The following is a 17982-nucleotide window of genomic DNA, read 5'->3' on the forward strand; positions in this document are numbered from 1 at the left end:
AGAAAAAAATAACTGCGTTCAAAAATAAAACAATATAAAACTTTAGCGCCTGCAAGGCCACTCGGTCCTACGTCAGTCAATCGCTCAGACAAACAAGTTTGGTTACATTTGCAGGAGATAATGCTGCCCGCTGCTTGTTTACAACATCACCTGAAAGTGAGAATAGGCGTTCGCATGGCACTGTTGTAAGATATTTACACGCCAGATGCACTAAAGATTCATATGTCCCTTCGTGCTTCAACCACCATTCCACAGGACATGCGTCCATGCAGAATGTGGGTAAAACAGAACAGGAGACATACAGTTCTTCCCCAAGGAGTTCAGTCACGACTTTAATTAATGCACTATTTTTTTTAACGAACATCATCAGCATGGAAGCATGTCCTCTGGAAATTGTGGCTGAAGCATGAAGAGGCATGTGAACGTTTAGCATATCTGGCATGTAAATACCTTGCAATGCTGGCTACAAAAGTTCCACACGAATGCCTGTACTCACTTTCAGGTGGCATTGTAAATAAGAAGCAGGCAGCAGTATCTCCCATAAATGTAAACAAACTTTTTGTCTTAGTGACTGGCAGAACAAGAAGTAGGACTGAGTGGACTTGTAGGCTATAAAGTTTTACATTGTTTTGCTTTTGAGTGCAGTTATGTACCAGAAAAAAATCTACATTTGTAAGCTACACTTTCACAATAGAGATTGCACTACAGTACTTGTATGAGGTGAACTGAAAAATACTTTCTTTTGTTTATCACTTTTACAGTATAAATATTTGTAATAAAAACTATTATAAAGTGAGTACTGTACACGTATTCTGTGTTGTAATAGATATCAATATATTTGAAAATGTAGAAAACACCCAAAAATATTTAATAAATTTCAATTGTTATTCTATTGTTTAACAGTGCAATTAATTGCGATTAATTTCTTTAATCACACTTAATTTTTTTGAGTTAATCGCATGAGTTAACTGCGATTGATTGACAGCCCTAGTGTAGACATATCCTTACAGTTTCCCAAGGCTTTTCCGGTCTTTTTGCATGTGACTTGAAACAGGCGCAAGATTTGTAATGAGCCTCTGCCCAGATAGGATATTTTTATGATAGCACCAACAGGCTCCAACTGAGATCAGTGTTCCATTGTGGTAGACATGGCCTGCACCCAAAAAAGTTCACCATCCAAGCAAGAGATTGAGGCACAGAGAAAGGAATTAGCTTGCCCATGGTTACACAGCTAGTCAATGGCAGAGCTGAGAATAGGACCCATATCTCTGAAAGCCCAGGCTAGAGCCCTAACCACTAGATCACACTGCTTCCCAATTGCAGGGCCATTATCAACCACAAAATCCTGCAGCCGCAAGCCCAGGCAGTGCACAAAATGATAAGGCACATGTGTTATATTTGTCATCTCCCAAAGCTGTTTCAAAAATGATTGCCAGTGATAAACTCCCAGAGAAGGATGTTGGCTGGTGAAACCATGTGTTTATAGCCCTTCAACTTGGATCGACTCTTGGCTGTTGTTGGATCCTGGCACGATCCAGAGGAAAGAAAGCAGCCTCATTCCAAAAGCAGTTGCCAGGAACGTAGAGATGCTTTTTTTGTTTCTGGCAGGGCACCCGGCGAAGACAGGTCCTTTGTCACAGCAAAGCTGTTTGTCCACTTGGCCACATATTATTTACTGTGTTTACTCTCCCTGGTGTTGCAAAGCCTTTCTTGTCAAGGCCGGTAGGGTTCCACGCAGACATAGCACTTTGTGGGTTGAAACATGCCGCATGTGGAAACTAGCGTGTTAAGTCATGGAGCCACCACAGTGCTGAGTCACTGGGCTGCTTGTCTTCTGTTTTCATCCCCCTCCAATGATTATGGCAGGCAACCACAAGTTGTGGTACCCACCAAAACACTGAATCATCTGAGAGACAGGTTGCTTGTGGCATTCTGGGTTCCCTCACAGGAAATCCTTGGTTTGACTGATGAGGTGGATGCCAGCTGCAGGCTTAACTAAACAGAACAGGAGAGCATTTGGGATCAAAGACTTCCAAGGCATCCCCTACCTTCCTCCATACTCACCAGACTATCCAAGCGCAAACTTATACCTGCTTAATTATAATGACCATGCATTGCAGCAGAGTCCCCCTCACCTCCAAATTCACTGTGCAGGAATATGCAGGAGAACCGTGGCTGCAGGCTGCTCTGAGGTGCTGGTCCCCAATGGGAAATCTCTGGTGCATTTTGGCTCCCAGGTGGTATGGCTTTGGGGGACTTGAAAACAGCTTCCCTGTCTAAGAGAACTAAATATCTTTATTCCCTGGCACCATCTTGTCAGCCTCCCCAGGCACGTGCCAAGTGCTGTGGCTCGCTTTCTCAAATGCAAAATGAAATGTCACCATGCTGCACCCTTTCAAGGCCACTCTATGGGCTCCCTGTTAAATCCAGACTCAAATCACCAGCTATGGCTTTGCTGCAGCCAACCTCAAGGGCCTATTCTTAATATGCTTTTCCTCCTTATCCCCTCCACCTGTCTGGCCTTAGTCTCTTCTCTGTCCTTTGGTGGTGTTGAATATAATAGATACATAGATTTCCATGCACTGACAATTACTGTTTTGTTTTATAATAACATCATGGCTTTTTAGTATTTTATTTTAATTTCTATCGTTGGGAATTTCAATTATTACAATAATTGGATTGTCTGTACAGCTCTCTTGGGTAATGTTGCCAGGTTGGAAAGGAACTGAGGGCAGATAAAGAGCATGAACCAGGTGCTGTCACATAAAAGTAGTGTTATTAATTCACATTAATTAATAATTACTAATAAACATCAGTTGCATTATTATTATTTATTGCATGTGTCTGAATTTGATCCTGGAGTGTTAATTAGTGTCATATTAGTTTGTTTGCAGTAGCACCCATTATGTGTGAGACACTTTCCAGACTTTTAAGGAGGACTCTTCCCCAGGTCTAAGGACAAATAAGTTGACAGAGGTCAGAGGAAAGGAAGTAAAAAGAGGCAATTTACAGACAGTGTTTGAATGTATTTCTTTATTACTCCTCTTACAGTGGGATTACAATCTGGAGTTACAGTTTTCTTTCCAACAATTTTTAAAATGTGTTAAAATTTCTCATCTGGTAAATTTTGCATGAAATCATTGTCTCTAAGCGTTCCAGTGTCATTATCCATATATTCAGTAGGCGCAATTGACAAATCTCTGGGGATAATGTTTTTTTAGAAATTTTGCAAATATGGAAATTTTGGCATTCAAAAAAAAAAGAAAAAAATCATTTCATTGCTGCTGAAGTGGTTTTCTGAAATTTTTTGAGAAACGTGTTTTTTTTTAAAAAGTCAGACAAAATGTTTCCTTTCAATTTCAGGCATTTTAAAGTATATTTAATTTAACAATCAAATTGAAGGACATTTTGAAACAACCCCCCCATTGAAACTTTTTGACTTTTTAAAAAAAATATTTTGTTTTTAATAAACTATTCAGTGAAACTGCTGTGAATTTTTGACACAAGGTGGCGGAAGTAATATCTTTTACTGGCCCAACTTTCTGTTGATTTAAGAGAGACAAGTTTTCCAGCTCCACGGGGCTTTTTTTCAGGTCTTCTGTGGAGCTTGAAAGCTTATTTCCTTCAACAGAAGTTGGGGCAATAAAAGAGATCACTTAACCCATTGTGTCTCTCTCATATCCTGAGACCAACAAGGCTACAACAACCCTGAATTTGTGAAATGATTTGGTGTCACCAAATATCCATTATTTGCAGGGGGGGAAAGTTTCAGATGAAAAATTTTGGCCAGCTGTAATCCTTGTAACACCCCTCCCTCCTTTTTCTCCAAGCCTGAAAGCCCCTCTCTCTTCCCCCATCCCCTTTTCTACTCCACTGCGTTTCCTTTAGTTCCTCCCACCTCTGCCCATGTAGTAGCTTTTTGCAGCTCCTTGATTACCTTCCACCAGCAGCCACTTGTGCCTCACACAGCACATAGCACCCAAGGCACCAGAAAACTGGCAGTGTCTTTGCTACCAGCAGTGCTGACTTCTTCCATATTCAGCGTTCCGTACTCCCCTCCCCGTCCCATCTCTGGGTGGGACAGGGAGGGCTGGGATCCCATCCACCCAGTGTCTTGCTTTGATAGAATTGTAAAGATGTAGGGACCTTTATAGGTTGTTTAGTCCAGTCCCCTGCACTGAGGCAGGACTAAGTATTATCTTAGGGTAAACTATTCCCAAATTTAGCATGAGTTGGGAGCCTTGCCTATTGCTAAGCAAGTTCTCTCCAGCCTCCCACATAGGTAGAGTCATACCCTGGGTGGTGAATAGCTCCCCTGGACCTGCAACCCTACATAAACATTGTGCATGCCTTCTGCACAGCATGCACAGCCAGAGAGCTTCGCCGGTGCATTTCCAGCCCCAGAACTCCCCGTCTTTCATTTCACTCACCCCACTCCCATACCTCTCTGGGCTAGGCAGGGCTCAGTCAAAATTGTTTGAAGCAAGCAAATATATATTGGTACCTGTGTGTATGAGCTAAACCCCCACCAGAACAAATACTGCCCAACCCCATACCTGGGCATCTCTGGGGGCTGTACTCAGGTGTCTGAAGAAAGCATTGCAACATGCCAAGGCTGTGACCCTATAAAAACCCTAGAGGCTCTGAGATCCCTGTAGGAAGGGGTAAGGGCTTCTCCTCCTCCTTCTTCTTCATTTGTGTCTTAAATAGACAAGACAAAAATAAAGTTTCCCTCCATCTAAAGCAGGGGTTGGCAAACTACAGCCCGGGGGTCACATCCGGCCCTTCAGACGTTTTAATCTGACCCTTGAGCTCCTGCCAGGGAGCGGGGTCTGGGGCTTGCCCCGCTCTGGCACTCCACCTGGGGGCTTGCCCACTCTGCATGTGCTGTGGCTCTGCCTGGCTCCCAGAAGCAGCAGCATGTCCCCACTCCGGCTCCTATGGCATAGGGTCAGCCAAGGGCTCTGCAGATCCCATTGGCCAGGAACCACGGCCAATGGGAGCTGCAGGGGCAGCACCTGCGGACAGGGCAGCGTGCCGAGCCACCTGGCTGTGCCTCTGCATAGGAGCCAGAGCGGGGACATGCCGCTGCTTCCGGCAGCTGCTTGAGGTAAGTGCTGCCTGGAGCCTGCATCCCTGACCCCCTCCCACACCCTAACCCACTGCCCCCGCCCTGATCCCCCTCCCACCCTCTGAACCCCTTGGTCCCAGCCCAGAGCCCCCTCCTGCACTCCCAACTCGTCATCTCCAGCCCCACCCTAGAGCCTGCACCCCCAGCTGAAGCCATCAGCCCCCCCCCGCACCCCAACCCCCAATTTTATGAGCATTCATGGCCCACCATACAATTTCCATACCCAGATGTGGCCCTCAGGCCAAAAAGTTTGCCCACCTCTGATATTAAGTGTGGGGGGAGGGAGGAGGAACCCCCTCCAAACCTTCCATCTATCTCAATTACAGACCAGTTAGACCTCAGTTACAGAAAAGGGAATCAATATATATTTGTATGTGTATAGATTAGGTAGAGAGATAGAGAGAGAGATGGCTGAGTATAGAATCATAGACCCATAAGGGACTTCCTGAGGTCATCTAGTCCAGTCCCCTGCATTCAAGGCAGGACTAAGTATTATCTAGACCATCCCTGACAGGTGTTTGTCCGACCTGCTCTTAAAAAGCCCCAGTGATGGAGATTCCACCACCTCCCTGGGCAATTTATTCCAGTGCTTCCCCACCCTGACGGGAAGTTTTCCCTAATGTCCAACCTAAACCTCCCTTGCTGCAGTTTAAGCCCATGGCTTCTTGTCCTCTCCTCAGAGGTTAAGAACATTTTTCTCCCTCCTCCTTGTATGTACTTTTATGGACTTGAAAACTGTTATGTCCCTTCTCAGTCTTCTCTTCTCCCGCCTAAACAAACCCAATTTTTTCAATCTTCCCTCATAGGTCATGTTTTTTAGACCTTTAAGCATTTTCGGTGCTGTTTTATGTATGGGGCTAGATCAATAGATCGATAGTAAATGATGCAAAGGCGTCGAAGTCCCACTGAGAATTTATTTAGGCACGGAGAGCCCTAAATCGCGTGGAAAATCCATGGGACCCGGGCTCCTAAGCCGCTTAGGTGTTCTCTGAACAATGTACCCATTAGACAAAATGGGCTTTTTGCATCAGCAACTTCTGTGCTCACTAAACTCTCGCTTTCATAAACAGCAAACTCGGCGTATTTAGGGGACCCTGAACCGTATTTACTCTTCCTTTCCGTGGGTGCGCAAGATCGAATTCTGACCTAGTGTCACCGTGTTGCGGGTTGTAGCCCTGCGCGATTTCCGTTGGCATTCGGATTTGGGGGGTCTCCCCCCCCAAAATAATCTATGAAATCTTTACACAGAGAATGTTCCTTGCACAGGAGGAAACGCACGTGTTTTCCTATTAATTTTTCGCAAAGGAGGCTTTTTTTTTCTATATTCGCGCCGCGCCTGAAAGATGTGGATGCCTATTTTCAAAGTGGGTATGAAAAGTTTAGTATTTTAAAAAGGAATTAACCGGAGTATAGAATCCCATAGCTGGAGTCCTAAGAAGATGCATTTCCTGTTGAGACGAGGGAAAAGTGTGTCTGTGTCTGTGTCCGCAGCGCGCCTGCATGTCAATAAAACAAATCCTACAACCTGTTCTTTCATTAAAATAAAATAAAATTAAAAAAAAAACCACAGGAAAATCTGTGTGACTTCCTGCCTCTGCTATTTTTTAAAGTTCATTTTCCCCTGGAACAATAATACCCAGAAAAAATATTAGCACGTCCTAGAGATTTCAGAAAACAACACAAACTTCACACCTCTTCTACAAACTTCAACTCCCAAAATACGCAAGGAAAACTATAGTCCGCGAAATGTGACGTCATTTGGCTGCCTCTTCAAACTTATTTTTTTTCCAGAAAAGGTTCCCTTTACTTAAAAAGACAATTTACAGAAAGTATTAAAAACTTGGCATTTCCCGCGAAAGAATATAGAGAGAGAGATTTTGCAACATAACATTTTCCATTTAAACACTTTAAAATGTCAAGAACAACAACGATCGCTACTATTGTTATTAGATCCTGGTTACTATTGTTGTTTTTGTTTTATGTACATATGGAATAAGAGTATTTGAAAATAATACCAAGCCCCCCAAAATGTCAAAACACTGCTAGTCCCAACAGACATTCGGCCATCTGGAAGCTTTGTCACAGGTTAAACATTCCATTGACTAGAAACTGACCGGAAATTTTTAAAAGTGTCATTTTCAATCGGATTGTGGGGTCATCTTTGGATCGGCGCCGATCAATACAAGCATTTTTGAAATATAAAGACCTAGGCAGGAGAAATCTGGATGCAATACAATGTGTATAGGCTGTACCATAGCTAAGGAGCTGGCGTGTCTAAATAAGTGTGCAAAGCGCAAGAAATTCGGAGGGGGGAAAGTTTAAAATATGGTCACGTGCCTTTCTCATCTGGTAAATTTCACTTGCAACCATTGTCTCTGAGCATTCCCGTGTCATTATCCTCGGCTTCGGTAGATGCAGCGGACAGATCTTTGGTGATAATGAATGTCCTGTATTAATATGCAGCGGATCAGTTCGAACCAGGGTTGTTAGCTGCTGAGTACTCGGAGCTGTACCAGATACAAAACCGGAATCATCGCGGAAATATTACTCGAGTGCTTTGCCTTACAACCACTTGAGGACTTGAAAACCAACCCAGGTTGCAAAAAAAAAAAAAATAATAATGATAATGGGAATTTGAACTCCTCCCTTCCCCGTCAAAAAAAGTTCTAAGAAAACTCTTGCTGTTGGTAAATGTAAATAATTCAAGTGTTAATACAAAGCAGTGTTGATCCTGCTCGAGCTCTACAGAGTCGATTTTTCTGGCGTTCATTTGCAATTCTTTTTCGCCTTGAAGTTATGCCAGCACTTTATTAAGTGTGTAGATGGAGAAAGAGCGTTTTGCGAGCAAGCTGTATACAATATAACAACATGCAAACTGCAAGGATCTGAAAAGGAAGGTTGTTTTCCATATGGGATAGTTTTAGAAGTACTTTAAATACTTTAATTTTTAAGAACTCTGGATATCGACGGTTCTATTAAATGAAAGATACACAATGTGTAGCATTGTCTGCACTAAAGCGTGGGGATGTTCTTCCGGGGAACGTGGATATCAGCGAATGATTTTAATTTACAATATTTCGCCTTTAATTTTTTTTACGATTGCCTGTGGGCTCGTGCATTTTCTATTATTATTATTTGTAGCAAAATCAGACCGTAAACCATTAGCTAGTTTTTACTCTCGTCTTTTTTTTTTCTGAATGAAACCAAGTCAAATTCCTGAATTGCTGGAGAGGTATTTTTTTAAATTATTTTATATTTTGTGTTTGATTTGAGAATATGACATTGGAAAAAAAGCAGGGAGTTGAAAACAAATAATTAATAATATTTCTTGCTTTCCTGATTACATATAACCACGTTCAGCCTCAATTTCCTCAGGACAAAGAATAATCAGATGGATTTAAGAGGAAAGGTTCGATTGTGCAAATGGAAAATGCCCAGTTTCTTTAATGGGCTCCAAATGTTTCCGTTAAGGCTGAAATCCTACACGGGTAACTCAGGTAAAACTCCCAATGACTTGAGCAGTGGTTTTGCCCGCGTAGGTAGCGGTAAGATCGGCCCTGGTATAGTGTCATGTTTGCTAAAGGGAGGCATTTTCGAAAGCGCCTAACGGATTTAGGAACAGAAATACTTTCCAACGGGTGTAGAGACTCCTAAATCCCTGTTGAAAATCTCCCCACCCCCCCAAATCCTCTTGGCGGATAAAAATCTCCCTTCTCCCGCTTATAGCGAATGCGTGTGTGTAAAATGAAGGGTTCAAACAGGGCAGTTGTGTTTTCTTGTCTATTTCCCACAAGGGCTGCAGGTATTTTCGGTGATGAATTCGCTCTGCCCATTCCCCCCGATCCCATGATTCCCACCAAAGGCCCTGCCTCTGCCCCAGTCAAGGTGTGAAACCCCGCCGGGGAACAGACAGGCTGAGAGCAGCTCTGAAGGATTCTGGCTGCATCAAACTGGAAGATGCTGACACCGAAATCCCCCCCTGCGTGTGTGTGTGACGCGCAGCAGATGCTAATGAACAGTTGAAACCACCCCGCCTGTGTCTCTCTTAACTGTACGCATGTGTGTGCGCACACACACACACACACATATTTGCTTGCACCAAGAAGCTGTTGTATAAGCCAAGAGATTTAACGGCAACCGAAAACCAGCTGCGCTACGTAACTACGAACCTGGCCCCTTTTGCAACCGTATTTGCCAGGGCGTTCAAAGAGCTCCCCAGCGGAGCGGTGTCTCCTGCCTGAATGCAGCTTGGCAAGTGGATGGGAGCCGGGCCTGTATTTTGGCCCCGATGGGCTGTCCCAGCTGAAGGCTGTTCTTATCCTGACATGTCTAATTTGTACCTTGGGTCCATGGTGTCATTAAAGCGCTTGGATCATAGCTGCACCTAGCTGGACTGTCAGTTTCAAAAGGGGTGATTAATGTTTCTAAAATCCAGTGGAGGAGGGGGGAAGCTAGGGGGAGCCTGGGGTGGTCTTTAGGATGAACCCCCCCCCAAAAAACAACCTATTCTTCTAGCAAAGGGATTCAGGGCTTGGATCTGAGACTGATGGAGTTAGCTCTGTCCCTTGAGTGGTCCACCAGGCCTCCCTCTCCAAACCCGCACACGTGTTCTGGCACCCGCAAGCTCCTTGCACGCTATATTTTAATCGCTGTTGGTTTTTTTTACTAGCATCAAACCCACATAGTCCTGTAAGTACATGTGCACTCCTATTGACGTGGGAGAGCCTTTGATGGTGATTTATTAGTGGAGAGGCAGCCAATCTGTAATTGTACCCTAAAAAGTGCTGAACACTTCTGCACTGCCAAGCCAACCCAAAACTGTTATCCGAGCCCACCGAAAAGGCACTGGCTACTCTCCCCTCCCCGCTGGATCTAAATTCCATTGGCACCATCCTAAGTAGGAGACCTTGAGCCAAGGATCATTAAGGGGGATAGTCGAGAACAGGAGTGGCCAAACTTACTGACCCTCCAAGCCACATACAATCATCTTCAGAAGTTCCAGAGACAAGCACAACCTGTCCTGTGTGGGACTTCTGCCCCAATGTCCACCGGTGGGGCTAAAGCCCTTAGACCCACCACAGGGAAGAATCCCCAAGCTCCCCCCTGCCCAGTTTTGTAGGCTGAGAAAGGTGGTGTGCATAGGGGGCTCCAGGAGCCACACTTTAACTGTAAAAGAGCTTCAGGCAGCTCATAAGCCACAGGTTGGCCATAGAAAGGCAGAACAAAGGTCTAGAAAGGCAGAACAAAGGGTCTTCTGCACCCAAGGCATGGTGACAGGCAGATATCGCCTGTGCTCAGCAACCCCACAAGCCAGCTCCCCAGACACATTTCTACACAGGTCTTGTGCAAACTCCAGCATGTTTGCTCATCAAAAACAACTGCTGCTGGTCACACCCTTTCATCTAGGAGTTACAGGTAACTCCAGGAGTCTCTTCACCAAATAACGTTGCCTGGGAGTGTTCGATCAGATACAAACTGGGGGCTTATTCCCGGTTAGTTGCCAGATCTTCAAATTTGCTCAGCGAGGCACAAAAATAAGTGACCATTTTTTAAAGGCATCCAGGGCCTGCAGCGCACATTGGGGGCTGAACCCCAATTGTGGGTGCCGAGAGGTTGAAAATCTAACCCTTTGGGTCACCAGGAAGGGATCAGAAAATAAACCACAGCTCTTGGAATGTTTATTTCTTAGAATAATGGAGATCTTGGTAGGTATTCAAGTACCTATTAGGCAGACCCTCTGCCAATCAAGGGTGTCTGCTTCTTGCAGTGTGTTCTTATACATATCAGCACGTTAAGATCCACCTTGCACCTCCAGGAAAACTCTTCAGTATAAACTTAAAATCCACTCTAATACCATGCATTTTTCTAGGCCAGGTATTCTTTGCCCTTCCCCTTGTGTTTTCACTACACCAGTGCAGCATGAGTGCAAAATGCTACTGAATCCATAGACTCACACTCACTTTGTGCTGCTGCAAATGACGCAAGGTGAGGGAGGCACTTGACCCTCCTTTGTTATGGTTCTGTTGTTTCATTGTGATTTGGTAAATACAGAGATAAATAAGGAAGGGAAATTGACTTGGAAACAGTGATGCATGTTAAAGACAATACACAGCTTTGTCTGTAATATCTAGGCACAGCGGAGTTACTCTGTTTCCATAAAAAGTAGTGGAGAGTCAGGGAAAGGAGGTGAGATTGGGCTAACGGCATTTCTTTTCTTGCTGGCATTGAGTGCAAATCCACAGCAACTAGGTCATCCATAGCTTTCATGTGTGCAATTATTTCAGGAGGTGCTGGATATTTCCATTTTAGGAAAGGCTCCTTTTTTGGCAACCGGTAGAGCTTTCATAAGCCACTCTACTTGGTGTGTCCCGGGTCTTCTTCTTGATGTCAGATTCCATTCAGACATATGATACTTGGGTCTTTATGGAGTGTAGTCCCCGACTCCCAAATTAGATACATTCTGTTTTCACCTAATCTTTGAAATAATATTTTAAATGTCTATCTATCTATCTATCTATCTATCTATCTATCTATCTATCTATCTATCTATCTATCTATCTATCGATCTATCTATCCCTCACAGGCAATTTTTAAATCAAGACTGGATTTTTTTTTTAAGGTATGCTCTAGTTCAAACAGGAATTATTTTGGGGAAAGTCCTGTGGCCTGTGTTATACAGGAGGTCAGACCAGATGATCACAATGGTTCCTTCTGGCCTTGGAATCTATGAATCTTATTTCTTTGTTCTCCATCATTTGGGGGCACAAACCTCCTTGCTTTAGGCCCCATCTACCCTATATTATTTATTGACTGATTATTTATATTACAATAGCATCTAGAGGCCTAATCTGGTGATTAAGGCCCTATTGTGCTGGACACTGGACACAAAATGAGAGAAAGTGTCTGACATGAAAGGGTTATCATCTGGTGTAGCTACACCAAGTCAGACTCCTAATGTAGACCCAATGCACTAGTGTGAACCATGACTTGCACCATTGCAGCTTACCTGTTGCTAGAGAAGGCTTTTTCTATTCAGTGAGGCTGGAGTGTCCTTGATGTCAATGGAGCTATGACAATTTACACCAGCTGAAGATCTGCCTCAGTGTTTTTGCTACACTTGTACAACTCCTCCCCCCCACTCCTCCAGTGTAGATTCACCAGTTAAGATGGGGCTTGCACCTTTTTGATTTAAAGTATTGGGGTAAGTGCACCGTGTCTACATTAAGGGTTTGCACTGATGGAGCTGTGTCAATGCAGGTGTCACAGTTCAGAGCAACTGCGCCTGTATCCCCCCTCGCCTCCCGCCCTATGGTCCAGCAAAGTCCTCTGTGCTAGTCTCCTGAGCTATCATCTCTCTTGGGTAGAGACCCACATCTTTTTCTCTCCTGATTGGGGTTTTTCTAGGCTGCATGTAACCTGACTACTTTGTGAGTTCCTCAGGAAGTCAGACTGCCTAAGCAGAGCTGCTTTGGTTTCTCCTCAGAGGGTATAAACAGCATAACTGCCTACAGCTATAAACTACCCCACAGCTCTTTCTAAGCAAGCACGTTTATTCTTAAGGGGAAAGCATTTCCAAGAAAACAGATCAAATCAATACAAGAGCCCACACACAGGCTAATAAGCTCACCAGAGATCACCCCAACCCCAACAAGGTCTCTGGCAGGTGATCAGTCCTTCAGACCCCACCAAGTGGTTTTTCTGTGGTCACAAGTTCACAACAGCTGTTAGTTCAGAACAAGCATGCCCATGAACCTGTGAGTCACTTCTTTATTCAATTGGGGCCTCTGATCTTGTCCTCATGTAACAGGGGATCAGCAACCTTTCTCTGGAAGAAGTTTCCAGTTGAGTTTCTGGCTGAGTTCTTGCATATCCCTAAGGGGCTACATTTTTCAGGCACCTACCTCTAGAGATTTTCTGAGAACCCCTTTTAAGTTTGAAACATAATTATTTTCTGGCACATTGTTTCAAGTAATCCTTTGAAGGTTATAACACTTCCCAGGGTTTACATGAGTCATGTCTCCCCCTATAGAGACATTACACACAAGTCCACAATAATACATACACATTTGCATTTTTAGTACAATGAACTCCTAAGATACTTAAACTTAATTCAGCACCGTTTGTCTGGGGTAGTTCAGGAAATTGCCACATCTGCCAGAGTAGCGCGACTGGTTCGAATTTCCCTGAGTCTAGACAAGTTGATTAAATAGATTTGCATTGGTGCTAAAAATGATGGAGACATAGCCCAGGCTGGAGTCAGGGTAACTCGTAGCACGGTGGAGTTCAAATAACTGTGTTTACCCGCTATACTGAACAAGCAAGGCCCCCACATACTGCTGGCCTGGCCTGTTTCATCAGGCTTCTGAAAAACAGAACACAGAGAGCACCACTAGGGGGCTCACAGGCTTTTTAAAGGGATACTGCCCTATTCCTGTACTCTGAAGTAATGTATGTCTAGTAATGGCTGGAGAAGCAACAAATAGAGCATATTTTTGGGTGGATGCAAAGGCACTTCCCACCAATGGAAGTATATCCACCTGTGGATCTCTCTAGTGGACATGGGGCTTTCTATGCCAAGCATGAAGGGGTTGATCTGTGTCTCTAGAAACTTTGGTTGGTTATATAGGTCATTGGAAGGAGATCAGATTTGGGTCGAGGCCTTTATTTTCTCAGGAGCAACTGGATCTCCCATAACATTCATCGAGTCAATTAATTTAGAAGTAGGTGGAGATCATCATTTTAGCAAGGGTGGCTCTAGTTTTGTCTATACTAGAAAAGTCATGACAGTGTCAGCAAATCAATCTCAAATTGATCTGATCGATCTGGTTAATGATCTGGAGGATGGCATGGACTGCACCCTCAGCAAGTTTGCAGATGACATTAAACTGGGAAGAGTGGCAGATACGCTGGAGGGTAGGGATAGGATACAGAAGGACCTAGACAAATTAGAGGATTGGGCCAAAAGAAATCTGATGAGGTTCAACATGGACAAGTGCAGAGTTCTGCACTTAGGACGGAAGAATCCCGTGCACTGCTACAAACTATGGACTGAATGGCTAGCCAGAAGTTCTGCAGAAAAGGACCTAGGGGTTCCAGTGAAGGAGAAGCTGGATATGAGTCAACATTGTGCCCTTGTTGCCAAGAAGGCTAAGGGTATTTTGGGCTGTATAAGTAGGGGCATTGCCAGCAGATCGAGGGACGTGATCATTCTCCTCTATTCAACATTGGTGAGGCCTCATCTGGAGTACTGTGTCCAGTTTTGGGCCCCACACTACAAGATGGATGTGGAAAAATTGGAAAGAGTCCAGTGGAGGGCAACAAAAATGATTAGGGGGCTGGAGCACATGACTTATGAGGAGAGGATGAGGGAACTGGGATTGTTTAGTCTGCAGAAGAGAAGAATGAAGGGGGATTTGATAGATGCTTTCAGCTACCTGAAAGAGGGTTCCAAAGAGGATGGATCTAGACTGTTCTCAGTGGTAGCAGATGACAGAACAAGGAGTAATGGTCTCAAGTTGTAGTGGGAGAGGTTTAGATTGGATATTAGGAAAAACTTTTTCACTAGGAGGGTGGTGAAGCACTGGAATGGGTTACCTAGGGAAGTGGTGGAATCTCCTTCCTTAGAGGTTTTCAAGGTCAGGCTTGACAGAGCCCTGGCTGGGATGATTTAGTTGGGGTTGGTCCTGCTTTGAGCAGGGGGTTGGACTAGATGACCTCCTGAGGTCCCTTCCAACCCTGATATTCTATGATTCTATTCTATGGTGCAAGCCCATACAATTGGTGCACCTACACCCATTTAATCCTTGGTTAAAATGGTTTGGTAAACTGCTAGTGTAACCCACAGGTGAATGTGTTACAGAGCCACACTCCTGCCAATCCTGAGGACATAAATTTGGCTGGAGGGGAGGGGGAAGTTTATGTTGGAAGCTTTAGCTTAAGTAGTAGCTTCTTGTCCTTCTATCTCTGGAGAGCCTGGCTTGTAGCCCAACTGCATTGACCAAGATGGTAGCTGCCACACACTGTCACAAGCTAAACAGGTTTAAGTATGTATGCACAGGGGATTTGCTCTGGTTTAACTAATCCAGTTGAACCAGTGCAACTGTTCTAGTATACACAAGTTCTTAATTGTCAACCAGTAGATCTCCTACTTGGAAACCAGGCAGAAACCTGTAATCAAAGGGCTATTATAGCCAGAATTAAATCTACTATGAGGTCCTGCTTTTCAAAATTATAAGACAGACACAATAGATCAAGGAGCCACATTAAGAAGTTTTTCTGCTGAGAACCTGAGAAATTCACAGCTCTCCCTTCCCTCCCCATGGTTAATTTCTTCTTAAAGCAAAGTGACCTGCATTCTACATAAGGATTATGACACACAGGATGACAGAAGCATTGGCTGCTTTTCTCCAGATAATTGAGGGTAAGATTTCAATGTACGCAACAGCAACTTTTAGAAAATGATTCACCCACATTAGTTATGCAATTGTGGATGGGCACATTTTTCACCATGGTAGGTCCACAGTATAGAAAACAAGCTCCAAATGATTTGAGATCATAAATAAACCTTACCATAAGAACTCACCCTTGGCACTGTTATGGATTCTAAAAAGGCCAGATCCTCAGCCAGTGTAAATTCATTGATTTCAGTGGAGCTATGATGATTTGCACCAGCTGCAGTGGGGAAAGTGCCACATGGATTTCAAAAGAACACCATTTCACAGCTAATCTTTTTTTCATAATTTTTTTTAAGCTGTAGCTAAGCCCCAGCTGTGAGATGGAGGACTATTCTGAGGATGGCTGGGTATGTTTAAAGGCCACAATGGGAGTTGCACGTTTCATGATTTTCAGGGTTTCTTAAACCAATCAACCAACCAACCAACCAACCAACCAACCAACCAAACCCTTTCCCCCCTTCCTATGACTTTTGACATTTTTGGAACTCTGTGGATGGTTGACGACGTGATGGTAAACAGCTGGACAAACTTAGCCATGAGTTGCAGTCAAAAGCACAGTACAGTAGGTCGCACGCTGGAGCTCTGGCACCCAGTGACAAATATGGTCTGTCCATGAAAATTTCAACTCCTCCAAAGAGTCCATGATGATATATATTTCCCTCCCTAAGCAATCAAGAGCCTTTTGAAAGGATAAACCCTCACTCCATTGAAGTAAATGGAAGTTTTCAATAGAGCCAGGACTTTACCCAAAGAATGTAGATATTATTTGTATTTCAGTAACATCCACAGGCCCTAGCATGCTAGCTAACCTAGAAAATGGATGGTTCAGTGGCCAGGCAACTTGGTTAGGATACGGACGAGTCAGGGTCAGTTACCTCCGTACAAGGGCAATCATAGGACTTCCTTAACTTACAGAGGTATTGTGAAGATAAATAAGTGAAAAATTGTGAAGTGCTCATACACTATAGGGATGGAGAGTATTTAAGTTCCTAAGATTTATCGAACTGATAGCGGCCCCTGCCCCAAAGATATTCCAATAAAAATAGACAAGACAAAGGGAGAAAGAAAAAACATGATGTGGATGACATGACTGGCTCAAGGTAAGACAGTAAGTCAATGGCGGAGCTGGGGTAGAAGTCTCTTGAGACTGTGAATAGTGTCCTAGCCATTGGACCAGGCTACCTCTGCAACAACTGATTGAAAAGTTCTATTGTCCTAAGTATTTTTTTAATGTTCAGCCCAGACTCACTTTTATCAATGCAAAAATTTGTAAGCGTGTCTCTCTGTGTGTAAATATGGCAAGAACACACTCTGTGACCTCACTGGTGGGGAGGGAAATGTTGAGGTGCAAATGTGTGCTGACTCAAGAAGATGCAGAAACTGATGGTGTCCTCATTCCAAGCCGATGTGAATACATTTTTTTTTAAGCATTCAGTTTCAATGAACACTTGATGACCTCATCTATATGCACCTCATCGGGATTACCTGGCTACCAGTTTTTCAAGCTGGTCCAGCGTTTTGCGCAGAAAACCGGGAGTTAGGGGTCAGTGGTTTTACGTCTGTCTCTGCTCCTAACTCTGACACACTTAGTCCTCTCTTGGGCTCCACTTAGTCAGCTGCAAATTAATAAAATAATAACAATACTTTGCGGTGTCTTCCATCTCAATACTTTCCAAGCACTTTTTTCACAGTAATGAATTAAGCTTCCCTACAACCTTGGGAGGTAGAGATGTATTATTATCCTCATATTACAGGTGGAGAAGCTGAGGCACAAAGAACACCAGGGCTTGTGCAAGGTCACACAGGAGCTGTGTCTCATGATAATTATCTCCCTCTGAGGCATAATTAGCCAGTGTTTGTAAAACATGCTATGAGATCCTCAGATGAAAAACACTGCGTGACTATTTTAAGACAGCTTATGAAGAAAGTGTCCATACAAGATGTGGCATGCATATTGCATGGCTGTACCTTGCTACATTTCTCTTCAAAACTGAAACTGATTAGAGGTATGAAAGTTAAAATCTGTATCTAGTGCAGGGCCACTCTTTTAAGGGAAGGATGACTCCTCTTCATCTATAAATCTACTTCCTATGGCAATTGACATCAGCTGAGGATATGCTCCAAAGAACCAAAATATGTAGAGATTTGAAACGCCAGCCACATCTTCCAGAAACAACTCAAAGTCAAAAGGCTAGAACATATGTCAGTTTAGGTATCTCTTGCTCTTTTGTGCTCACAGATTATCATCTTCGGAAATATTCATTTCACTGTGTCACTGTGGATAGTTTATTCTAGTTTCTATTTCCCAACCTGCTAATGTGACCCCCTCTGTGGCATGAGACAAGTCACTTAGGATCAAATTTTCAAAAGTGGCCTTTGATTGTGACCCTTCCATTT

This window comes from Mauremys reevesii, linkage group 25, assembly GCF_016161935.1.
Source record: "Mauremys reevesii isolate NIE-2019 linkage group 25, ASM1616193v1, whole genome shotgun sequence".
Taxonomy (NCBI): domain Eukaryota; kingdom Metazoa; phylum Chordata; order Testudines; family Geoemydidae; genus Mauremys; species Mauremys reevesii.